The following is a 10,713-nucleotide window of genomic DNA, read 5'->3' on the forward strand; positions in this document are numbered from 1 at the left end:
GAGTGCTCAACAAGGATAGTTGCAGCCTCCCTTGCACCTGACTTTTCTCCGCCCACCCCCCGGCCACTTACCTGGATGGTGGCCATGGGGATCCCAATCTTTGTCTGCTGGCAGCCGCTCTGTGCCTTCTCCACACCTGTTCTGGGTGGGAAATGGAACAATGGCATTTAAACGAGGCTCAACAGTTTAAAAACGACGTGGCCTCCTGCTTCAACCAGGTGGGAAATCTGCTCACTGGAGTGGTTTCCAGAAACTCACTTAAAGTTAAAATCTGATCCTGCTTGATCTGACCTGACTTCCTGGATTTTTTTCTATGGGTAAGCTATAGGGGGACTTTACTTGATTTTCTTTTCTTTCCATTTCTTGCACCACACATCCTGGTTGGGAGACCAAATGACAGACCCGCTCTCAGGTTTTTACCAATGGCTTTGTTTAGATGGTTGCTAGGATATGTGCAGGCTTATACCTCATGAAGAACTGTAGGCATAATCCACATCATCCAACTCTGGAAATCAACCTTTCTGCACCACAGTGCTACCTCATTCTATAGCACGTTAATTATTTAGTACTAACTTTATTGGTTATTAACATTATCAGACAACTGCATTTTATAGTATAATTAAACCTTCTTATTCATTAGTTTTTAGTATTCAGTATTTTGTAACCTCTTTCAGGAAATGAAATTGATTGCACACATTTTATGGTGTATGCCTGCTGACCACTTATATTTCAGTAAATTATGGTTTTAGATAGCAGGATCTCTTTTATGATGGCAATGTCTTACTGAAGATTTGGTAGGTGGTTGGCTTAATTGCTGTCTTTGGGATTGTTTTACCTGATAAAACTTTTGAGACTGTTCCCAAATGTTTGATAATCAGAGAAAACCCTTTATTTTCTGTTTCAAATTAAATACAATTAAACAAAATCTGCCAAAATAATAAGTGTTTGTGCCAATTTTTGTATATGTACACAATGGGGTTTGGAAGTAATATCTCAAAATATGAAACAGGAGAACTTATTTGGGTTTGGCAAATATAAGGAGGAAGAGAATGAAACGGAGCCCATACAAACTTTTAAAAAATCCTTAGTGCCAAAGTCCCTTGATGTCTAAGTGGGCGGCAGAGTGTGTTATCAGGCTTGACTTTGATCTGTGTTGAATTAGCTAAATGGTGAACTATAATAAGGCTCACTGACATAAGAAAAAGGGGAAAATTCAGCCATTGTTCCTTTCCCTGCGGATATTTGGTGAGGACATAAATGGGCTTGACTATAATGTGCTGTAGTTGAGTAGCCTGCCAACACTGTCTAGCCTCAGAAATAAAGAATTGTTGCTTCAGTAAGAGATTGGAAAGCTGCCAGCACCCATGGATCTGTACTTCTCAGTGCAAAGTGATTAGAATTTTTCATAATACTCTTCTAATAGAGATACTTATCTTTTGCAGCCTTTGTATACTGTAGCTTATTCTGGCAAGAACAGGAGTTCATACCAACTGTTAGAGGCCACAATCCTGCCATTTGCACTAGGTGTGGCACTGGGAGAACAGAGGGATCTGTTCCAGTGCATTAGCCACTGGACTCAGCTAAGAAAAGGACTAGGTGGGTGGGGGGAGGGAGGTGAATGGATGGATGGTACTGAAGGGAAGGAAATGGGTGACATTGACAGGGAGGATGGCTAGCAATGAAGGTAGGGAATTGATGGCATTAAAAGGGATAGCTTTGAAAGGGGAATGAATGGCATTGGAAAGGGTGACTGAAAGGGGGAAATAGATGGCAATGAACAGAAGAGGGCAGAGGCTGGGACCATCACTTTTTTGGTTGGGGGAGGAAGAAAAACATCAGTGATGGCTGAGGAAATCTGGAGGTAGAATACAAACTTGAACTATTGGTTAGGTGGGGGGGATGGGGGGTAGAAATTGCCAATGTGAACTCTGGAGAAGTAGGGAAAGAGTGACAGCCTGAATGGGGGAAGGGTAAGAACACCAATTAAACTGGATTGGAAAAGGGAAGAGTTCTAAGAGCGTGAGGGAGAGGTGAGCCATTTAAACGGGGCTGGCTGGAGAAGAAACACTCCATGAAAGGGAGGGAAGTTGTATGGGGTACAGTGTTTCTGTAGACCCCAGAGGTGGGAGCTCATCTTCCTCAACAACATTTCTGAGGTAATGCTTTCTGGATTTGAGCACCACCACATTGGTAGTGTTGTGGGATTAAATAATGGCCTAATTGATTCGCTCCATTGCAAAATTTAGGACCGATTTCCCCAATCAGACATGCCTGGCAAGAAGCAGCACTTGCAGGATGCACCAGGCCCCTAGCTCCTGATTTTTGTCCATTAATTGAAATAGATGGCAAATCATAGGCTGTGGGTCCATGAGTTCTCACCAGCACTCCCTGGAAGTGACATTCCTCGTTGGGAATGTGTGATCGGGGAATCCCTTGTGGAAGGTTCTATACCAACCATCCTTTAACTTTAAGAAGACCATTTTTCTAACAAATGTCTCCTGTAAAGGACAATTGGAAATATAAATTCATATTTTTATTTTTTGTGGTGGGAGTTGTGAATTTACCATGTTAATAACTAAAAGAAAAATAGGATCTGAAAAGTTGTGTAATTACTATGACCAAGTAGTTAAGCAAACTAATATTATTGAATAATTTCCAGGGTTTTATCAAAACAAATAATATTGAATTGTAAGAGAGAAAATTTTCATTTATATTAGCGCCTTTCGTGACCACAGGATGTCCCAAAAGCACTTTACAGCCAATTTGCACATAGCAAGATCCCACAACCAACAATGAGATAAATGACCAGATAATCTGCTTCAGTGACATTGGTTGGGGGATAACTCCCCTGCTCTTTGAATAGTGCCATGGGATCTTTTATGTGCATCTAAGAGAGCAGATGAGGCTTTCGTTTAACGTCTCAGCTGAAAAACAGCACTTCCGACAGTACGGTACTACCTCAGTACTACACTGAAGTTGCAGCCTAGATTATGTGTTCATGTCTCTAGAGTAGGGCTTGAACCTACAACTTTGTGACTCAGAGGCAAGGGTGGTACTACTGAGTCAAGGCTGACACCTTAAAGATAAACTGTTTACAAATTCTGTTTTTGCTGCATTAGCTCAGTTAGTTGGCCATGGTATAGGTGAGTAGCAATATTAGTTTTGTGTTCGCTCCCTCCTTTCCCATTTTAATCATCTTTTGTAGAATTACCTCCGACTGGAAAAGACCAGAAAATCATAGATGACTTCACTGCTTTGCAGCCACTACTGTTCTGCGTTCAGTCCAAAGAAGGTATATTTGCAACTTGTTGGGTAAATGAAGTGCACAAGTTACCCATGGTCGTCGGGGGAGCCCAGGAAACATTGCCTTTGTAAATGTATCCTTAGATTTAAAAAGGTCCCATGTCCACTGAGCAGCTCCAAAGTGTCACACTTGGTTGCAGGTGAAAATAGTTTTTTGAAACTCACATTCACAAACAGTTACACCTGCCCTCTGATTAACCTCAGTTTAAAAGTAGTTGCAATAACCTGGATTTGCCTTTTGGGCACAGTGGTCTTTAAAAAGAAAAGGTTAGTTAGGTGCTCAACATCACAACTGGCCTCCAGATCTGAGAGTGCCCATGAGCAACACCACAGGAGATCTGCTAGTAGTTCTAAAACATTTGACTGTTGGAAGCAACACAAGTAAAATTTCATTTTTGGCATTTTGGGAAGTACTTTTATTTGGGCTATTCTTCAAGCTTTCTGGACATTTATTCTAATCATAATGAAATTGATATGGATGGATATTTTCAGTCATCCTTATGTTTCTGAATGGCCCAATGGATGTTTATAGTAAAGGTAAAAAAAATTATTCTTCATGCCATGCTTTTCCAAAAATTGCAATTTGTAAGGATTTGTTGGACTTTCGCACAAATCTTGCACAGCCTATTTCCTGTTATTTCTGCTAATGTGCTTCTATCTGTTACAGTTTATCACCACATTAACAGCATAGTCACTGAGATAGAGAGGGCCTGTACCTCTGAGTTTCCAACTGACAAGTTCTTGATCTTTGGCTCTCACGAGGAGGAGAGGAAATTGGGAGACAGGTAATTCTTATCAGGGAGGGAAAGGAAACATTGCCAAAATGAGTCACTGGAGAGCACTGGTAAGTGAAGTAGGTAATCTGCTCTCTGAATTTTGACCTGAAGAATGGTGTCTTTCACAGGATGGTGGGGGTGAGGGGAACCTACAAGGAAGTGAAAGAATAGGCTGGAGGGTGATGCTTTGGTAATCAAAAAAAAGTTTAAAATTAGTCCTAAGAAAACATTTGCGCTGAGAAATGCTTAAATTTGAACTAAAACTTTTTAAAAGGTGCATTGTTGCAGAGAAATGAACTGTGATTGATTCAGTAGAGCTTTTGTAATAAGTGCTATGACTTCACTAAAAACTTGCAATATGCTGACAACACTCCTATATTTCACGCTATATTTTAGTTTTGTTTTCTCCTCTCCTTGTGCAGGGATATGGCTGCAAAAGTGCTCAGACCTCTCTATTACCTTAGCAACCTGACCATTCTTTGTGTGATCCTGGATAGTGAGTGTTGGCAAGCTATTTGACTGTGGAGAGGGCATCACAGCCTATCCTGTCCTTACTTGACATCCACATACATACTTTCCATTTAGCTAGGTTTCTGCCACCTTCATTCTGGGAGTGGCAGGATGTAAAGTGAGTTTAGACAAGATTTCACACCCGTGTATACACAGGAGTTTTAAGTTATTAGTAATAAAGTTGTTAATAATTAACAAGAAAATGAAATAACATTCAAAGGTAATTTCACAAGAGCCTAAACTTTGTGCAGAGTCAATGTGGTTTTATGAAAGGGAAATCGTGTTTAACAAATCTATTAGAATTTTTTGAGGGTGTAATTAGCAGGGTGGATAAGGGGGAACCAGTGGATGTAGTATATTTGGATTTTCAAAAGGCATTCAATAAGGTGCCACACAAGAGGTTGTGACACAGGATTAGGGCTCATGGGATTGGGGGTAATATAATTAGCATGGATTGAGGATTGGTTAAGGGACAGAAAACAGAGAGTAGAAATAAACAGGTCATTTTCGGGTTGGCAGGCTGTAACTAGTGGGGTGCCGCAAGGAACAGTGCTTGGGCCTCAGCCTTTTACAATATAGATCAATGACTTAGATGCGGGGACCAATTGTAATGTATCCCAGTTTGCTGATGATACAAAGCTAGGTGGAAAAGTAAGCTGTGAGGAGGACACAAAGAGGCTGCAAAGGGATAGACCTGTTAAGTGAGTGGGTGAGATGGTGGCAGAAGGAGTATATTGTGGGGAACTGTGAAATTATCCACTTTGGTAGGAAGAATAGAAAAGCAGAATATCTTTTAAATGGTGAGAGACTAAGAAATGCTGGTAGTCAGAGGGATTTGGGTGTCCTTGTACATGAATCACAGAATGTTAACGTGCAGGTACAGCAAGCAATTAGGAAGGCAAATGGTATGCTAACCTTTATTGCAAAGGGGTTGGAGTATAAGAATAAGGAGGTCTTGCTGCAATTATATAGGACTTTGGTCTCCTTACCTAAGGAAAGATGCACTTGCCTTAGAGGGGGTGCCACGAAGTTTCACTAGATTAATTCCTGGGTTGAGAGAGTTGTCTATGAGGAGAGATTGTGTAGATTGGGCCTATATTCTCTGGAGTTTAGAAGAATGAGAGGGGATCTCATTGAATCGTATAAAATTCTTAGAGGGCTTGACAGCGTAGATGTTGAGAGGTTGTCTCCCCTGGCTGCAGAGTCTAGAACTAGGGGGTATAGTCTTAAGATAAGAGGTCGGCCATTTAGGACCGAAATGAGGAAAAATTTCTTCACTCTGAGGGTTGTGAATCTTTGGAATTCTCTACCCCAGAGGGCTATGGATGCTCAGTCGTTGAGTCTATTCAAGACTGAGATCGATAGATTTTTGGACAGTAAGGGAATCAAGGGATATGGGGATAGGGCGAGAAAGTGGAGTTGAGATCGAAGATCAGCCATGATCTTATTGAATGGTGGAGCAGGCTCGAGGGGCCGTATGGCCTACTCCTGTTCCTATTTCTTATGTTTTTTTCTCCACAGATGCTGCCTGACTTGCTGAGTATTTCCAGCATTTTCTGATTTTATTTCAGATTTCCAGTTTCCGCAGTATTTTGCTTTTGAATAAAACATTAAATTGCTGTAGTATTAAAATGAGAAAGCAAGGAGGCTGTGTTAGAATGACATATACTAGGCACAATCTATTACTAAACAGAGTTGCTCTCCTGTGGCTTTGCTCATGGAGAGAATATAGGTTTGGAGTACATTAGAACATAGACCAATCCAGGTGCTCCACATACAATGAAATGTGATGAAGTGTTATATGGTTAAATGCGGCAATCCTCTAAATCAGGCTGACATACATGATAAATTATATAAATAATATCTCTGTAGACTTAAATGTGGAGCAGTTGTTAAAATGTTGCTTAATCAGCAACCAAAAGCGCCAGCTGCCATGGAAACAGTCACATTTTTAGCAGGGACCAACAAGCAATAGTTCCCATGGAAACATACTTGTAGTTACAAGGGGCCAATGAGCATTAGTTACCTCAGTTAAGGGTTATATTGTTCTGCAGACTAATTAGAGTGCTCAAAAATCATCAAATATAGGAGCCATATATGGTTAAATGTAAAGGATCAGTTAAAATGCCAACTCCGAGACCAATAATGCATGAGACTTTTAGGCTACGTAGGGCTGGATTTTCCTGTGAAAATAACGGTGAGGCTAACATGGCTCACCATTGTTTCTGTGCAAATGATAGATGACTGCACACGCACAGATAAACACGGAAATCCAGAAGTTGCTGTACCAGATACGACCCTCCTCCGTAAGGTCCGCGAAGATGACAGCTTGCCGGCTGGCTCCCCATTCAAATGAATGGAACAGCGTGAGGTTCCTGCACTGACCTGATGGATATGAACTAATCTTGCCAAAAAAACGTATGTCAAGTCATTTCAAGTCTAAGTACCCTTTTAACGGCATAGGAAGTCTTAATGACCGCCAAGCGACCTCTGGCACTGAAAATTAACTTTGACAAGTGTGGAGCCTCAGTCCTTCAGATTTTAATTGTTGTTGGAGATGTAAATAAAATTTAAATTTAAAAAAAATTCTTTTTGTCTCTTTTATCATTGTCACCTAATTCGATGTTTCTTACCCTCTCTCTTTATTTCGCTTTCTGCACCTGATTTGACATTGAATTCACTATTCTAATTTACACTTCCTGGTGCTGACTGTGCTGCTCATTAATGATGCTTCAACCTGATTGGTTATGGGGATACACAATTGCTTGCCCTGTTCACACAGGTCTCAGATGCCCTGTAGAGGACACCGTGTTGGATTGAGGGCTCGATGAGAAGAACTTGGCAAAAGCCCATGAAAAGTCTATGGGCAAGTGCAAGTCTAACGAATGACGGGTGCCGTTCGGTCATCGCTCATAGGAAACAGAGAGTAGAAATAAACAGGTCATTTTCAGATTGGCAGGTTGTAACTAGTGGGGTGCTGCAAGGATCAGTGCTTGGGCCTCAGCTGTTTACAATATATATCAATGGATTAGATGAGGGGACCGAGTGTAATGTATCCCAGTTTGCTGCTGGTACTTTCCCACCTACCTTTGTAAGCTGTGAGGAGGATGCAAAGAGGCTGCAAAGGGATATAGACAGGTTAAGTGAGTGGGTGAGAAGATGGCAGGGGGAGTATAATGTGGGGAAATTATCCCCTTTGGTAGGAAGAATAGAAAAACAGAATATTTTTTGAAAAGTGAGAGACTAAGAAATGTTGGTAGTCAGAGGGATTTGTTTGTCCTTGTACACGAATCACAAAAAGTTAACATGCAGGTACAACCAGCAATTAGGAAGGCAAATGGTGTGTTACCCTTTATTGCAAAGGGGTTGGTGTATAAGAGGAAGGAGGTCTTGCTACAATTATATTGGACTCTGATGAGACCACACCTGGATTACTGTGTACAGTTTTGGTCTCCTTACCTAAGGAAGGATATACTTGCCTTAGAGGGGGTGCAATGACAGTTCACTAGATTGATTCCTGGGATGAGAGGGTTGTCCTATGAGGAGAGATTGTGTAGAATGGGCCTATATTCTCTGGAGTTTAGAAGAATGAGAGGTGATCTCATTGAAATGTATAAAATTCTTAGCAGGCTTGACAGGGTAGACGATGAGAGGTTGTTTCCCCTGGCTCGAGAGTCTAGAACTAGGGGTTATAATCTCAAAAAAAGGGATCGGCCATTTAGGACCGAGATGAGGAAAAATTTCTTCACTCTGAGGGTTGTGAATCTTTGGAATTCTCTGCCCCAGAGGACTGGGGATGCTCAGTCATTGAGTATATTCTAGACTGAGATCAATAGATTTTTGGACAGTAACGGAATCAAGGGATATGGGGATAGAGCGAGAAAGTGGAGTTGAGGTCGAAGATCAGCCATGATCTTATTGATTGGCGGAGCAGGCTCAAGGGGCCGTATGGCCTACTCCAATTCCTATTTCTTATGTTGTTCTGTTCTTAAACATAGGGATGAGAATTTTAAATTTGAGGCATTAGGGGACCAGGAGCCAATGTAGGTCAATGAGGACAGGGGTGATGGATGAGCAGGACTTGGTGCAGGATAGGATAAGGGTACTAAAGCTTTGGATGAGTTGAAGTTTACGGAGATTGGACAATGGGAGGCCAGCCAGGAAAGCACTGGAATAGACAAGCCTGGAAATAAGAAAAGCATAGATGAGAGTTTCAGCAGCAGCTGGGCTGATGCAGGGAAGGAGGTGATGCACGAAGTGTGATAAACAAGAAGTGCACATTAGACACAATAGGCCCGATTTTACCAGGGGTGCGGGTTGTCGGCGGGTAGGCCAGCGGGCGTGTTTTCAACGCGCCCGGTGAAATTAGTGGGTTGCCTGCGCGATCATAGCAGGCAACACACTAATTGGATCCACTTACCTGCTCCTCCGGGTTCCCCGATGCTGATCTGCGCGTCGGGCGGGCTACGCGTGCGCGGTAAGATCTGTCAGCTGGAGGCGCTCTATTTAAAGGGGCAGTCCTCCACTGACAGATGCTGCCACAAACAGCAAAAATTACAGCATGCAGCAGCCCAGGGGGAAGGCTGCTCCCAGTTTAATGATGCCTCACCCCAGGTATCATTAGATGGGGTGAGGAGGAGGGGGAGGACAGAGATCTTCCCCCCGGCAGGCGGGAGGAAGCGGCCTGCCTCTGCCACCAAGAAGGCCTGGCTCAAGGTGGCAGAGGGGGTCACCTGCGCCACCAACATATCGCCCACCTGCATACAGTGCAGGAGGCGCTCCAATGACCTCAGTAGGTCAGCCACAGTGAGAACACGTAGTCTTTCCCCTACACTCCGTCTGCCACAACACTGCCCTCACCCCACATCTCCTTCGGCACTGCCAACACTACTCTGTCACATCATCCCTCATACCCACTCAAACCTCATCCTCATCTTACCTGCACCTACTCACCTCGCGAGTACTCATCCCGCCACTACCACTCAACCCAATCCTCATACAATCTCATGGCTTTATCCCATACTCACCCTCTCGTACATCTCTCTCACAGCCAGCCTCACTCAACCTGCCACCACCTGTGCTGCAGCCACAGGGAATGCATCACATATGTGCAGTAGGAAGCGTAAGGCAAACGTGTCGTGAACATGAAGGGGATGCACAAGGGTGTTTGAGGGTTTGTCATGGTTCTTACTTCTGTTGAATTAAAGAACAACTCACATCACACATTATATTGGCACCACTACTGCCATGTCTTCGCGAATCCTGTCCGGTTTGTGCAATAATGCCCGCTCCTGGGTATCCCTATGAGGACCCACCACTGATGCCACCCAGTGTGTCACTGCAGAGTGGGTGTAGGTGTATTTGCAGGGCTCTTCTGCGCAGATGACTGAGAGACATCGGGGATGTCCCCGGTTGCAGCCTGGAAGGCTGTGGAGCAGAAGTTCGGGAGGGCAGTGGTGACTTTGACAGCGACAGGTAGGAAGATGGTGCACGGGCCAGCCAGGAGCAGCTCGGCATGAAAGAGGCTGCACATGCCCATGGCTACATGTCGACTGACTCTGAGCCTCCGTGTGCACTGCTGCTCAGAGAGGTCCAGGAGGCTGAGCCTCGGTCTGTGGAACGTGTGGCGAGGGTAGTGCCCTCTGCGACGCATCTCTCTCTGCGGTAGCCCTCCCTCCTGCTGTACAGGTGGATGTGTCACAGCACTCTGTTGTGGAGCTCCACGTGTCAGAGGTGGACGGCGTGGATGGCGAGGCTGGTGAGGCTGGTGATGCTGTTCGCCCTCCGAGGAGGTCATGACTGCAGCTATGGCGGCCCACATCCGCAAGATGTACATCTGAAGGGGTCCGCAAGGTATGTACATGTCTCCGGACCCCGGGGTAAGTGTGCAGGTTGGTGACTTCGACCATCAGGAGGAGGTTGGTGGAGGCCAAACTTTGTCCCAAGTGACAGAGCGGCCTCCTGCAATGGCTGAGGGTCTCCCCCCAACCTGTCAAATGGACCTTTGCAGCTGCCACAGGCTGATGGCTGCAACACGTCCATTTCAACTGGGAGTGTTTCCCCCAGTGTGTGAAACAGTCCCATGTTTATCCAAAATCACACACAGTCCCTTAATAAGGGTACG

This window comes from Heptranchias perlo, chromosome 18 (genome assembly GCF_035084215.1).
Source record: "Heptranchias perlo isolate sHepPer1 chromosome 18, sHepPer1.hap1, whole genome shotgun sequence".
Classification (NCBI taxonomy): domain Eukaryota; kingdom Metazoa; phylum Chordata; class Chondrichthyes; order Hexanchiformes; family Hexanchidae; genus Heptranchias; species Heptranchias perlo.